This window comes from Triticum aestivum, chromosome 7D, assembly GCF_018294505.1.
Source record: "Triticum aestivum cultivar Chinese Spring chromosome 7D, IWGSC CS RefSeq v2.1, whole genome shotgun sequence".
NCBI lineage: Eukaryota > Viridiplantae > Streptophyta > Magnoliopsida > Poales > Poaceae > Triticum > Triticum aestivum.
In genome coordinates, this window is record NC_057814.1 from 87853148 (window position 1) to 87868043 (window position 14896).

The window sequence follows — 14896 nt, forward strand, 5'->3', positions numbered from 1 at the left end:
CTCGGATGGGGTTCACCACCTCCATTGGTGCCTCTCCGATGATGCATGAGTAGTTCTTTGTAGACCTTCGGGTCCGTAGTTAGTAGCTAGATGGCTTCATCTCTCTCTCTCTCTGAATTCTCAATACAATGGTCTCTTGGAGATCCATATGATGTAACTCTTTTGCGGTGTGTTTGTTGGGATCGATGAACTTTGAGTTTATCATCAGATCTATCTTTTTATATCCATGAAAGTATTTGAGTTTCTTTGATCTATTTTATGCATGATCTCTTATGGCCTCGTATTTCTTCTCCAATATTTGGGTTTTGTTTGGCCAACTTGATCTATTTATCTTGCAATGAGAAGAGGTGCTTTGTAGTGGGTTCGATCTTACAGTGCTTGATCCCAGTGACAGAAAGGGAACCGACGCATATGTGTCATTGCTAGTAAGGATAAAACGATGGGGTCTATCTTTACATAGATAGATATTGTCTACATCATGTCATCATTCTTATTGCATTACTCCGTTTTTCAATGAACTTAATATACTAGATGCATGCTGGATAGCGGTCGATGTGTGGAGTAATAGTAGTAGATGCAAGCAGGAGTCGGTCTACTAATCTTGGACATCATGCCTATATAATGATCATTGCCTGGATATCGTCATGAGTATTTGAAGTTCTATCAATTGCTCAACAGTAATTTTTTCTTGCTATTTTTCTCGAGAGAAGCCACTAGTGAAACCTACGGTCCCCGGGTCTGTTTCTCATATATTTGCATTTGCGATCTACTTTTTCCTTGCATTTATTTTCAGATCTATTAAACCAAAAATACAAAAATACTTTGCTGCACCTTATTTTATTTACGATCTATTTATTCAATCTATTACAACTTTCTCCCGTCCACGCACCGTTTCTGGCGCCGTTACCAGAAAGGGATTGACAACCTCTTTAACACGTCGGGTTGCGAGTGGTTGTTATTTGTGTGCAGGGGCTGTTTACGTTGTGTTGCTTGGTTCTCCTACTAGTTCAATAACCTTGGTTTCATATCTGAGGGAAATACCTACCACCATTGTGCTGCATCATCCCTTCCTCTTTGGGGAAATACCGACATAGCTTCAAGCGACATCAAGCTTCGGTCCCGGCGATCCGGTAGCTGCGTCCCTTCCAGCTTTCTCGGCTCGTCGACAACCTGATGATTTCGGCCCCAACAACTTGGATCTGCGCTCTCTGCAGTCCCAGTTTGGCGGTACCGCTGGTCGTAGTTGATTCCTCTGCGTCGGTTCTTGCTGCCCCGCCGCACCACGACCTTGTATGCCTACACGCCTCGTCTGGTGCCAGATCCTATGTCGAGTGTTCCATCGTGCCAGGTGCCACCTTCCGACGGCCAACCCCTACAGACTTGGCGCTCCGGCCAACTGCGGCTTCCGCATCTCAGATTTTGGATCCTGCGCCTATGGGATTGCTCAGTAACAGGCCAGGGAGAAATCTCTGCCCGGATTGCCGGTGCTGGTAGCGGCGACGCTTGCGGGTGTCGTTTTCCTTCTTGAAGGCGCTACCATGGCCTCCATCTGCGCCCCTCTTCAAGCTCAGGGGAAACCCTAGGTCTGGTTCTCCGGACCGGATGGCGGTGGTGTCGTGGCATCGTTGTTCCTTCTTGAGGGTGCTATCTTGTTGCTCGTGGTCTCCCTGCTGTTGGATTTGGCGATGTTGGACGTCTTGCTGGTTTGGTCTGCCTCTCTTGTTTGGGGCTTAGTGGGCTTAGTGAAGGAAATATGCCCTAGAGGCAATAATAAAGTTGTTATTTATATTTCCTTATATCACGATAACTGTTTATTATTGATGCAAGAATTGTATTAACCGAAAACTTAGTACATGTGTGAATACATAGACAAACAGAGTGTCACTAGTATGCCTCTACTTGACTAGCTCGTTGAATCAAAGATGGTTAAGTTTCCTAGCCATAGACATGAGTTGTCATTTGATTAACGGGATCACATCATTAGAGAATGATGTGATTGACTTGAACCATTCCGTTAGCTTAGCACTTAATCGTTTAGTATGTTGCTATTGCTTTCTTCATGACTTATACATGTTCCTATGACAATGAGATTATGCAACTCCCGAATACCGGAGGAACACTTTGTGTGCTACCAAACGTCACAACATAACTGGGTGATTATAAAGGTGCTCTACAGGTGTCTCCGATGGTACTTGTTGAGTTGGCATAGATCGAGATAAGGATTTGTCACTCCAATTGTCGGAGAGGTATCTCTGGGCCCTCTCGGTAATGCACATCACTATAAGCCTTGCAAGCAATGTGACTAATGAGTTAGTTGCGGGATGATGCATTACGGAACGAGTAAAGAGACTTGCCGGTAACGAGATTGAACTAGGTATTGAGATACCGACGATCGAATCTCGGGCAAGTAACATACCGATGGCAAAGGGAACAACGTATATTGGTATCTGTTTGACCGATAAAGATCTTCATAGAATATGTGGGAGCCAATATGAACATCCAGGTTCCGCTATTTGTTATTGAACGGAGACGTGTCTCGGTCATGTCTACATAGTTCTCGAACCCGTAGGGTACGGACGCTTAACGTTCGGTGACGATCGGTATTACGAGTTTATGTGTTTTGATGTACCGAAGGTAGTTCAGAGTCCCGGATGTGATCACGGACATGACGAGGAGTCTCGAAATGGTTGAGACATAAAGATTGATATATTGGACGGCTATATTCGGACACCGGAAGCGTTCCGGGTGGTTTCGGACAAAACCAGAGTGCCGGAGGGTTACCGGAACCCCCCCCGGATAGTTGGGCCTACATGGGCAATAGGGAAGAGGGAAGGCAGCCCACAAGGGGCAGCCGCGCCCCCTCCCTATAGGGAGTACGAATTGGACTAGGGAGGGGGGCGCGCCCCCCTTTCCTTCTCCTCTTCCTCTTCCTTCCTTTCCCCTACATCCTCCTAGTTGTACTAGGAAAGGGGGAGTCCTACTCCTACTAGGAGGAGGACTCCTCCCCTCCTTGGCGCACCCCAAGGGCCGGTCGGCCTCCCCCCTTGCTCCTTTATATACGGGGGCAGGGGGGCACCCTAGGACACACAAGTTCATCATTGATCTCATAGCCGTGTGCGGTGCCCCCCTCCACCATAATCCACCTCGGTCATATCATTGCAGTGCTTAGGAAAAGCCCTGCACCGGTAGCTTCATCATCACCGTCATCATGCCGTCGTGCTAACGAAGCTCTCCCTCGACACTCTACTGGATTGTGAGTTCGTGGGACGTCACCGAGCCAAACGTGTGCAGATCGCGGAGGTGCCGTACTTTCGGTACTAGGATCGCTCGATCGTGAAGACGTACGACTACATCAATCGCGTTGTCATAACGCTTCTGCTTACGGTCTACGAGGGTACGTGGACAACACTCTCCCCACTCGTTGCTATGCATCACCATGATCTTGCGTGTGCGTAGGATATTTTTTGAAATTACTACGTTCCCCAACAGTGGCATCCGAGCCAGGTTTATGCATAGCTGTTATATGCACGAGTAGAACACAAGTGAGTTGTGGGCGATAATAGTCATACTGCTTACCAGCATGTCATACTTTGATTCGACGGTATTGTTGGATGAAGCGGCCCGGACCGACATTACGCGTACGCTTACGGGAGATTGGTTCTACCGACGTGCTTCGCACATAGGTGGCTGGCGGGTGTCAGTTTCTCCAACTTTAGTTGAATCGAGTGTGGCTAGGCCCGGTCCTTGTTGAAGGTTAAAACAACGCATACTTGACGAAAAATCGTTGTTGTTTTGATGCGTAGGTAAGAACGGTTCTTGCTCAGCCCGTAGCAGCCACGTAAAACTTGCAACAACAAAGTAGAGGACGTCTAACTTGTTTTTGCAGGGCATGTTGTGATGTGATATGGTCAGGACATGATGCTAAATTTTATTGTATGAGATTATCATGTTTTGTAACAGAGTTATCGGCTACTGGTAGGAGCCATATGGTTGTCGCTTTATTGTATGAAATGCAGTCGCCATGTAATTGCTTTACTTTACCACTAAGCGGTAGCAATAGTCGTAGAAGCAATAGTTGGCGAGACAACAACGATGCTACGATGGAGATCAAGGTGTCGCACCGGTGACGATGGTGATCATGACGGTGCTTTGGAGATGGAGATCAAAGGCACAAGATGATGATGGCCATATCATATCACTTATATTGATTGCATGTGATGTTTATCCTTTATGCTTCTTATTTTTCTTAGTTTGATGGTAGCATTATAAGATGATCTCTCACTAAATTTCAAGGTATAAGTGTTCTCCCTGAGTATGCACTGTTGCAAAAGTTCATCGTGCCGAGAAACCACGTGATGATCGGGTGTGATAAGCTCTACGTTCATATACAACGGGTGCAAGCCAGTTTTGCACACGCAAAATACTCGGGTTAAACTTGACGAGCCTAGCATATGCAGATATGGCCTCGGAACACTGAGACCGAAAGGTCGAGCGTGAATCATATAGTAGATATGATCAACATAGTGATGTTCACCATTGAAAACTATTCCATCTCACATGATGATCGTACATGGTTTAGTTGATATGGATCATGTGATCACTTAGATGATTAGAGGGATGTCTATCTAAGTGGGAGTTCCTTAGTAATATGATTAATTGAACTTTAATTTATCATGAACTTAGTACCTGATAGTATTTTGCATGTCTATGTTGTTGTAGATAGATGGCTCGTGCTGTTGTTCCGTTGAATTTTAATGCGTTGCTAGAGAAAGCTAAGTTGAAAGATGATGGTAGAAACTACACGGACTGGGTCCGTAACTTGAGGATTATCCTCATTGCTGCATAGAAGAATTATGTCCTAGAAGCACCGCTAGGTGCCAAACCCGCTGCAGGAGCAACGCCAGATGTTATGAACGTCTGGCAGAGCAAAGCTGATGACTACTCGATAGTTCAGTGTGCCATGCTTTACGGCTTAGAACCGGGACTTCAACGACATTTTGAACGTCATGGAGCATATGAGATGTTCTAAGAGTTGAACTTAATATTTCAAGCAAATGCCCGAATTGAGAGATATGAAGTCTCCAATAAGTTCTACAGCTGCAAGATGGAGGAGAATAGTTCTGTCAGTGAGCATATACTCAAAATGTCTAGGTATAACAATCACTTGATTCAACTGAGAGTTAATCTTCCTCATGATAGTGTCATTGACATAATTCTTCAATCACTGCCACCAAGCTACAAGAGCTTCGTGATGAACTATAACATGCAAGGGATGGATAAGACAATTCCCGAGCTCTTCTCAATGCTAAAGGCTGCGGAGGTAGAAATCAAGAAGCTAGGAGCATCAAGTGTTGAAGGTCAACAAGACCACCAGTTTCAAGAAAAAGGGTAAAGGGAAGAAGGGGAACTTCAAGAAGAACGGCAAGCAAGTTGCTGCTCAAGTGAAGAAGCCCAAGTCTGGACCTAAGCCTGAGACTGAGTGCTTCTACTGCAAAGGCACTGGTCACTGGAAGCGGAACTGCCCCAAGTATTTAGCGGATAAGAAGGATGGCAAGGTCAATAAAGGTATATGTGATATACATGTTATTGATGTGTACCTTACTAATGCTCGCAGTAGCACCTGGGTATTTGATACTGGTTCTATTGCTAATATTTGCAACTTGAAGCATGGACTACGGATTAAGCGAACATTGGCTAAGGACGAGGTGACGATGCATGTGGGAAATGGTTCCAAAGTTGATGTAATCGCAGTCGGCCCGCTACCTCTACATCTACCTTCAGGATTAGTTTTAGACCTGAATAATTGTTATTTGGTGCTAGCGTTAACCATGAACATTATATCTGGATCTTGTTTGATGCGAGACGGTTATTCATTTAAATCAGAGAATAATGGTTGCTCTATTTATATGAGTAATATCTTTTATGGTCATGCACCCTTGAAGAGTGGTCTATTTTCATTGAATCTCGATAGTAATGATACACATATTCATAATATTGAAGCCAAATGATGCAGAGTTGATAATGATAGTGCACCTTATTTGTGGCACTGCCGTTTGGGTCATATTGGTGTAAAACGCATGAAGAAACTCCATTCTGATGGACTTTTGGAATCACTTGATTATGAACACTTGGTACTTGCAAACCATGCCTCATGGGCAACATGACTAAAACTCTGTTCTTCGGAACAATGGAGCGAGCAACAGATTTGTTAGAAATCATACATACTGATGTATGTGGTCCGATGAATATTGAGGCTCGCGGCGGGTATCGTTATTTTCTCACCTTCACAGATGATTTGAGCAGATATGGGTATATCTACTTGATGAAACATAAGTCTGAAACATTTGAAAAGTTCAAAGAATTTCAGAGTGAAGTGGAAAATCATTGTAACAAGAAAATAAAGTTCCTACGGTCTGATCTTGGAGGAGAATATTTGAGTTACGAGTTTGGTCTTCATTTGAAACAATGCGGAATAGTTTCGCAACTCACACCACCCGGAACACCACAACGTAATGGTGTGTCCGAACGTCGTAATCGTACTTTACTGGATATGGTGCGATCTATGATGTCTCTTACAGATTTACCGCTATCGTTTTGGGGTTATGCTTTAGAGACGACTGCATTCACGTTAAAATAGGGCACCATCTAAATCCGTTGAGATGACACCTTATGAACTGTGGTTTGGCAAGAAACCCAAGTTGTCATTTCTGAAAGTTTGGGGCTGCGATGCTTATGTGAAAAAGCTTCAACCTGATAAGCTCGAACCCAAATCGGAGAAATGTGTCTTCATAGGATACCCAAAGGAGACTGTTGGGTACAACTTCTATCACATATCCGAAGGTAAGACATTCGTTGCTAAGAATGGATCCTTTCTAGAGAAGGAGTTTTTCTCTAAAGAAGTGAGTGGGAGGAAAGTAGAACTTGATGAGGTAACTATACCTACTCCCTTATTGGAAAGTAGTTCATCACAGAATCTGTTCCTGTGACTCCTACACCAATTAGCGAGGAAGCTAATGATGATGATCATGTAACTTCAGATCAAGTTACTGCCGAACCTCGTAGGTCAACCAGAGTAAGATCTACACCAGAGTGGTACGGTAATCCTGTTCTGGAGGTCATGTTACTTGACCATGACGAACCTACAAACTATGAGGAAGCAATGATGAGACCAGATTCCACGAAATGGCTTGAGGCCATGAAATCTGAGATGGGATCCATGTATGAGCACAAAGTGTGGACTTAGGTTGACTTGCCTGTTGATTGGCAAGTCATTAAGAATAAATGGATCTTCAAGAAGAAGACTGACGCTGACGGTAATGTTACTGTCTACAAAGCTCGACTTGTTGCGAAAGGTTTTCGACAAGTTCAAGGAGTTGACTACGATGAGACTTTCTCACCCGTAACGATGCTTAAGTCCGTCCGAATCATGTTAGCAATTGCTGCATTTTATGATTATGAAATTTGGCAAATGGAAGTAAAGACTGCATTCCTGAATGGATTTCTGGAAGAAGAATTGTATATGATGCAACCTGAAGGTTTTATCGATCCAAAGGATACTAACAAAGTGTGCAAGCTCCAGCAATCCATTTATTGACTGGTGCAAGCATCTCAGAGTTGGAATAAACGTTTTGATAGTGTGATCAAAGCATATGGTTTTATACAGAATTTTGGAGAAGCCTGTATTTACAAGAAAGTGAGTGGGAGCTCTGTAGCATTTCTAATATTATATGTGGATGACATATTGTTGATTGGAAATGATATAGAATTTCTGGATAGCATAAAAGGATACTTGAACAAGAGTTTTTCAATGAAAGACCTCGGTGAAGTTGCTTATATATTAGGCATCAAGATCTATAGAGATAGATCAAGATGCTTAATTGGACTTTCACAAAGCACATACCTTGATAAAGTTTTGAAGAAGTTCAAAATGGATCAAGCAAAGAAAGGGTTCTTGCCTGTGTTACAAGGTGTGAAGTTGAGTCAGACTCAATGCCCGACCACTGCAAAAGATAGAGAGAAAATGAAAGGTGTTCCCTATGCCACGGCCATAGGCTCTATCATGTATGCAATGCTGTGTACCAGACCTGATGTGTGCCTTGCTATCAGTTTAGCAGGGAGGTACCAAAGTAATCCAAGAGTGGATCACTAGACAGCGGTCAAGAACATCCTGAAATACCTGAAAATGAGTAAGGATATGTTTCTCGTTTATGGAGGTGACAAAGAGCTCGTCGTAAATGGTTACGTCGATGCAAGCTTTAACACTGATCCGGATAACTCTAAGTCACAAACCGGATACGTGTTTATATTGAACGGTGGAGCTGTCAGTTGGTGCAGTTCTAAGCAAAGCATCGTGGCGGGATCTACGTGTGAAGCAGAGTACATAGCTGCTTCGGAAGCAACAAATGAAGGAGTCTGGATGAAGGAGTTCATATCCGATCTAGGTGTCATACCTAGTGCATCGGGTCCAATGAAAATCTTTTGTGACAATACTGGTGCAATTGCCTTGGCAAAGGAATCCAGATTTCACAAGAGAACCAAGCACATCAAGAGACGCTTCAATTCCATCCGCGATCAAGTCAAGGAGGGAGACATAGAGATTTGCAAGATACATACGGATCTGAATGTTGCAGACCCGTTGACTAAGCCTCTCTCACGAGCAAAACATGATCAGCACCAAGACTCCATGGGTGTTAGAATCAGTACTGTGTAATCTGCATTATTGACTCTACTTAAAGTGGGAGAGTGAAGGAAATATGCCCTAGAGGCAATAATAAAGTTGTTATTTATATTTCCTTATATCATGATAAATATTTATTATTCATGCTAGAATTGTATTAACTGGAAACTTAGTACATGTGTGAATACATAGACAAACAGAGTGTCACTAGTATGCCTCTACTTGACTAGCTCGTTGAATCAAAGATGGTTAAGTTTCCTAGCCATAGACATGAGTTGTCATTAGAGAATGATGTGATTGACTTGACCCATTCCGTTACACTACTAGGGAAAACCCTAGCAGTACCGCGGGTATTTTTCCTATCAGTAGCACGGGACGACGCACTACTGATAAGGCGCTACAGCTAACGTGTAGCAGTAGCGCCTGTCGTCCCACGCTACTGCTATACATGGATAGCAGTAGCGCGCTTTAGTGAAGAGCGCTGTTGCTAATATCTGCAACACTTTTTAGAAGGCAGCGCTACTGCTAACTTTGTTCCCCTCGCTACTGCTAGTTTTATTAGTTTTTTTTGCATATTTGTTTTGTATTTGAATAGGCTTTATACAATAATCTTTAGCACAGCATACACATACAAATGTAATCATAGCATATACATACAACTAGTCTCATCAAATCATGTCATCATCATAATCATGATCCAACACAAAGTGGTCTCTCGTCATCATCTCGAAAATAGCGATACAAGTCTCGATTACTTGCAACTACATTGTCATCCATTTAAACAATGACATACGCGAGAAGAGCTATCACTTTGAGTGAGAGCGGAACTATGCAGTACATGAGTTCGTATCCCTCTCTCGCATTAGCGTGAACCTAAACTAACTACTGCCTGTCACTCGGAAACCGGAAACCGGTACACTTAGGCCTGACACTCCGACCACTCGTCGTATATATACTCCTGGTGTAGCACTTCTTCGCCATCGATGATCTATGTACCTGCATTGTCACATGAGTCGATGATATGCAACATATATAGTTGAGCAACAAAAAGAGACAGACTTGGCAAAAATAGAAGCAACATATCATAAGCATAAATAATAAAGTTGATCGTACCCAAAATGCCCTAACTAGAGTGATCGTCGCTAGTCGAGGTGGACGGTTTAATTACATCACAAATAAAGTTTTGTCGTGCATAACTCAAAGTTTCGTCATACAGAAAGTATGGACTAAACGGACACATTGTCATATATCGACAATCACTCCAACATGTCGTGCCATCCATCCAAGTCAGGGAGATAGTCCCCGAGCCTAGTGAAAGGCTTTAGGTCGAGACGCTGAGAGGCTACCCGTGTTCGGATGTCTTCCCACGACATTTTTCCTTCTTCGTAGAACATCCCTGTTTTTCCGACGACCTCCTTCATGATGATCTAGGCAAGTTCGCGCTGGATGTGATAGAACTCTGCTCGAAGTCGATGATCCTTGATATCTCCTACATTCTTTGCCCATTGCAGAATATGGGCATCGCCGGATGTAGGTGACATGCGAAGGTTCTGGTGATCCGTCTGTACTCCAGCATGTGGTGTAGGACATAGAATCCATCATTAAGAGAATCACTCGGTTGCTGGATGCAGCAGAAGTCGGTCTTATGGCCCAAGGCGGGCCTGCCGCCCCTTCTCTTCTTGTCCTTGACCTCTCCACCCCGTGCGTCGTAGTAAACCATAGCACTGTCGAGAACATCCTTGATGTGGGTGTAATCCTTTTTGTTAATGTTCATCGACGAGTCCAAGTAAAGGGCGTGGGAGTATCGGGGGTAGAGGATGATGAGGACGGCGCGCCCGCCGCTGCGCAAAATAAGTACACCTCAAATTAATTAGCCTCCCCCATGCAAATGAATGATTGAAATCGAAGGAAGGATATCCGCGCGGATGACTTACAGGGGATGATAAGGCACGAGAATCTCCTCCTTGTCCTTATTTGCGAGCATGAAATTGATGATGTATTCCCTCGCGTATTCACGGTGCTTTGCGCAGACTCACAAGAAGCCCTCGTGCATGAAGTACGGGTCAGCGCCACAGATATGAGGTATCTGCTCAACCCCGATGATGTAGTTCATGTGCAAGGCATAAAGTCAGACAAACGTAAAATCCAGCTTCTTCACGTGAAACATGTTGAATATGTAATCAAATCGAAGGAAGAACTTCTCCGCAGGGAAGAAGTCGACGTATGACAATTGCCGCGGAACATTAACCACGTAGAGTGGGTATCTTGGATCTTTTGAGGAGATGAGGCCTTTCTCTATCCGCAGCACATCGTCATGAAGTCTCCTTAGATCGCCGAATCTCGCCCCTAGCGCTGCTGCAGGTAGGATTGGTTGACCGGGATATGCCATTTATCTGCACCGGGAATATCTATACGGTCTTGACTGTTGACTGCCATCGTCATCCTCATCCTCATCTATGGCGACGTCACCAGCAACTAATGGAGCCTTTTCCGTTAATTGGGTAGGTGAGGTGTTGATGTTCATACCTAACTGCGTGCTCGTGGGTGTGCTCCCGGCCGCCTCCAGACGAAGCAGACTCTTTGGCCACAAGAGGACCCACCCATTGCAAAAATAACCAAGCCGCCGTGGGGTCTCGTCGTCATCCCCCACTAGTACCAGAGGAGGCAAATTCTCGTGGCCCGGTTTGACACTGGCCACTGAAACCTTGAAGATGTTCGGGGGGATCGGCCGGCTGTGGAACAATGGTTCCTTCGGCTTCATTATCATTGCCTTCCCCACGTCCACCTTCTGGTCGCCGATGGTGTACAATATGGTGCACGGGGTCTTGTCGGCCTGCAAAGAAAAGTCTGCGACGGGAGACATCCGAAAGGCAACGAAAACGGGAGATTATACATTGATACGTCTCCAACGTATCTATAATTTTTGATTGTTCCATGCTATATTATATTCTATTTTGGACATTAATGGGCTTTATTATACACTTTTATATTATATTTGGGACTAACCTATTAAATGGATGCCCAGCCCAGAATTGCTGTTTTTGCCTATTTCAGAGTTTCGTGGAAAAAGAATATCAAACAGAGTCCAAACGGAATGAAACCTTCGGGAACGTTATTTTCGGAACGAACGTGATCCAGAGGACTTGGACCCTACGTCAAGACATCAACCAGGAAGGCACGAGGTAGGGGGGCGCGCCTACCCCCACTACAAGAAACTTGTTAATACATGACGGTCCTAGTCCGTCACAGATCAGGCAAAAACTGTCATGTGTGCCCATCCTTGACGGATCCGAAATCTGTCATGTATATCGCGTCATAATTTGACATCGTGCCTTCCATGACGGTCCTTGGCCGTCATGGATCTGCCCCAGGCCCGCCAAGCCCAAACAAGGCTGTGACGGAACAGACCATCACAGATTTACATGACGTGGCTGCAACATGGACCTAACAAGGCGTCTACGTGGATCTGACGTGGAGGATAACATGGCCCATATTGTAACCAGCCCAATTGGCCCAATATTTTTGGTGGACAATTTTATCTTCATCCTGCTATTAGCCCACCTGTTTTTTTATTCCCAACCGATTAGCCCCTTTTTTGTCCAGGTTGTACAATTTACAATAGGAAACCCAAATTATATTCATTCAAAAATAGCAACTGTTTACATGACAATACAGTGTTCCAACAATCAAGCCTGATTTGAAAAAAAATAACAAAGCTTAATATCAGAACATCATAAGCATATCTAGAAGGCGCTATAAGCATTTTTAGAAATGCACTACTAGCTAATTTCAATGCCCAACACTACACCACCGCTTGAAGGCAGCTATCCAGACCCAAATAATTCCTGCTAACAAACTTCGAACTCCGGTAAGACGGATTACCCGCCAAACCTGCATAGAATCAAAACACATACAAAATTATAATTATAATAAGTTAAAAAAGCCAGCTCCAAAATGAATCCAGAGAGTAATAATATTATTTGATTTTCTGGACACACCACTACTATATTAAGGTACCACGTAATTGTGGGCAACGCACGTGAAAAAAAGCTGACTAGTTACAAGTTCAATAAATTGTTCTATAAATGTGACATTTTATCATCCAAACATAAAAAGGTCAACATCATTTTAAAACAAAGGACAAACAGATCATTTCATATTCATAAGTACGTCAACAAAATCAAGTTTATATGCGCATGACAGGACTTGTATATCAGAATAGATGATCCCATACAATGCAATGTAGTTCATAGTCAACAAAACATGGAAAAATGTAATACTATACTTTTTTCATCAATTAAAGCTTGTTTCTGTCAATAAAGTTATTTCTGCATGTAATGGAAAATAAAAACACTCAAAAAGGAAAGACCATTTTAGGCAATTAAATGATCCAAAGTTCATTATGAGAAGTGATGAAGAATTGAGACAGTAGATGTTGAGTATGCAAGTAATAACACTGAAAATTTGACACTGAACAATTGAACTATGTAGTCGATAAAACAGTCCTAAATCAGAAGCAAAAAACAATATAACATCTACTATTAGTAATCTTAAATAAAAGCGCGCAATTTTCACTTCCATCGCTACTTCAGATTGCAATTCAGTGTACACGCATTTCCGGAAGTACAGTAGTACGAAATCCATCACCTCTGTTGTAATAAGCAAAAAAAACTGAACATTAATTAAACTGTTAGCTTGCAAACCCAAAGAAGAATGGAAAATAGAAGGATTATTTATATGACTACATGAAGAAGTCAGGTAGTCACTAAATTAGACATCAAGGCAGTAATGAAGTTCATTTCAAGGAATCATGGAAACAGAAGCATTATTTATACAACTATATTCAGAAGTCACCTATCTGAACAAAGCAGAAGTAATCATACAAAGATTAGCATGCTAGAGAAACAATGAGTTCAGCTGGGTGATGATGTACTTACATCAGCGTTGTTTGCAACCATATTAATACAAAACTTAAAGAGTCAATTAGAAACACAAAAGAATAAGGGAGGATAATTTTCTGTACAAGAATCAGCTGAAAATTATGTAAAGAAAATAATGCCAGCATATAAATTGTGGCACACATTCCTTAACAAATAAGAATGACAGTAAACAAGTAACAGAGACTAACTTCAAGATAATTAACAGAAACTGGGCATAAACATAGGCTAAGTTCAAATAAAAATATGTAATGTTCTGGACAATATTAACTCAATGTTTGAATCAAATTCGGTGCCAAAGGATTTTTCATCTAACTCGATGTCTATGCTGCAAGTTCATCTCAAAGCACCAACAAATACAGTACTAAGCAATACTTGCTTGCTAAGTGAACTTCAAATGGCATGCAAAATATTAACAAAGAATATGATACAGTTTCACTGAAAGATCTCCCACACTAATAGTTTATTTGTCGAGTACTAAGCTGTTTACTTTTTATTAAATGAAAAAATAAAAATCTGTACTGTAGTGAACTATGAAACAAGAAAATAATTGATAAATAGTGAACTAATAGTTAGGAAAGCGCATCTCGAATTGATCATGCTTCGTTTATGTTAAAGGACAGGTAGAAAAGCTAGTTTATCATCCATGTTACTTCTATTCATGAACCTTCATCAGCTTGCACGAGAACTACACATTATTTTATTACATGGGAAAAACAATTAATTAATTGTTATTCGATACAAGCAGAATCAGAACCCATGAACACCAAGAGATGGCAACTCTAGTAGAGTATGGATGCAATGCATGATATCAGGGACATGGTCCAATGCAGATTTTATGCACACAGAAATATATGTACAGTTAGAATTTTACAAATACCACACACAATCCACACCTTGAACTCACAACAGTACACAACTTGAACAGCTCAAAATGTACAGCCAGAATAATTCACATCAAGAATACAACAAGCGAAAGAATGGGACGGTATCAAGCTCACCATGTTCTGCTTGAGGACTATGGCATCAACTTCGATCAGGTGGGAGATGTACAGAATATAATGTGCAAAGCAAAGATATTAGTGTGACAACTGGATGTGCAGTTTCATTTCATTATTACTGAAATGCAAATGTTGTCTCAACTGAACCAAATTCTTAAAGTACTATACCTTCCCAAATGTATAATTTACTAACTGGAGTCTTAAAGAATTGATTCAAATGCATACTAACCGAACTAAGAAGGAACAATGTTCGATGGGTAGCCGCACATTACTTTCCCTTT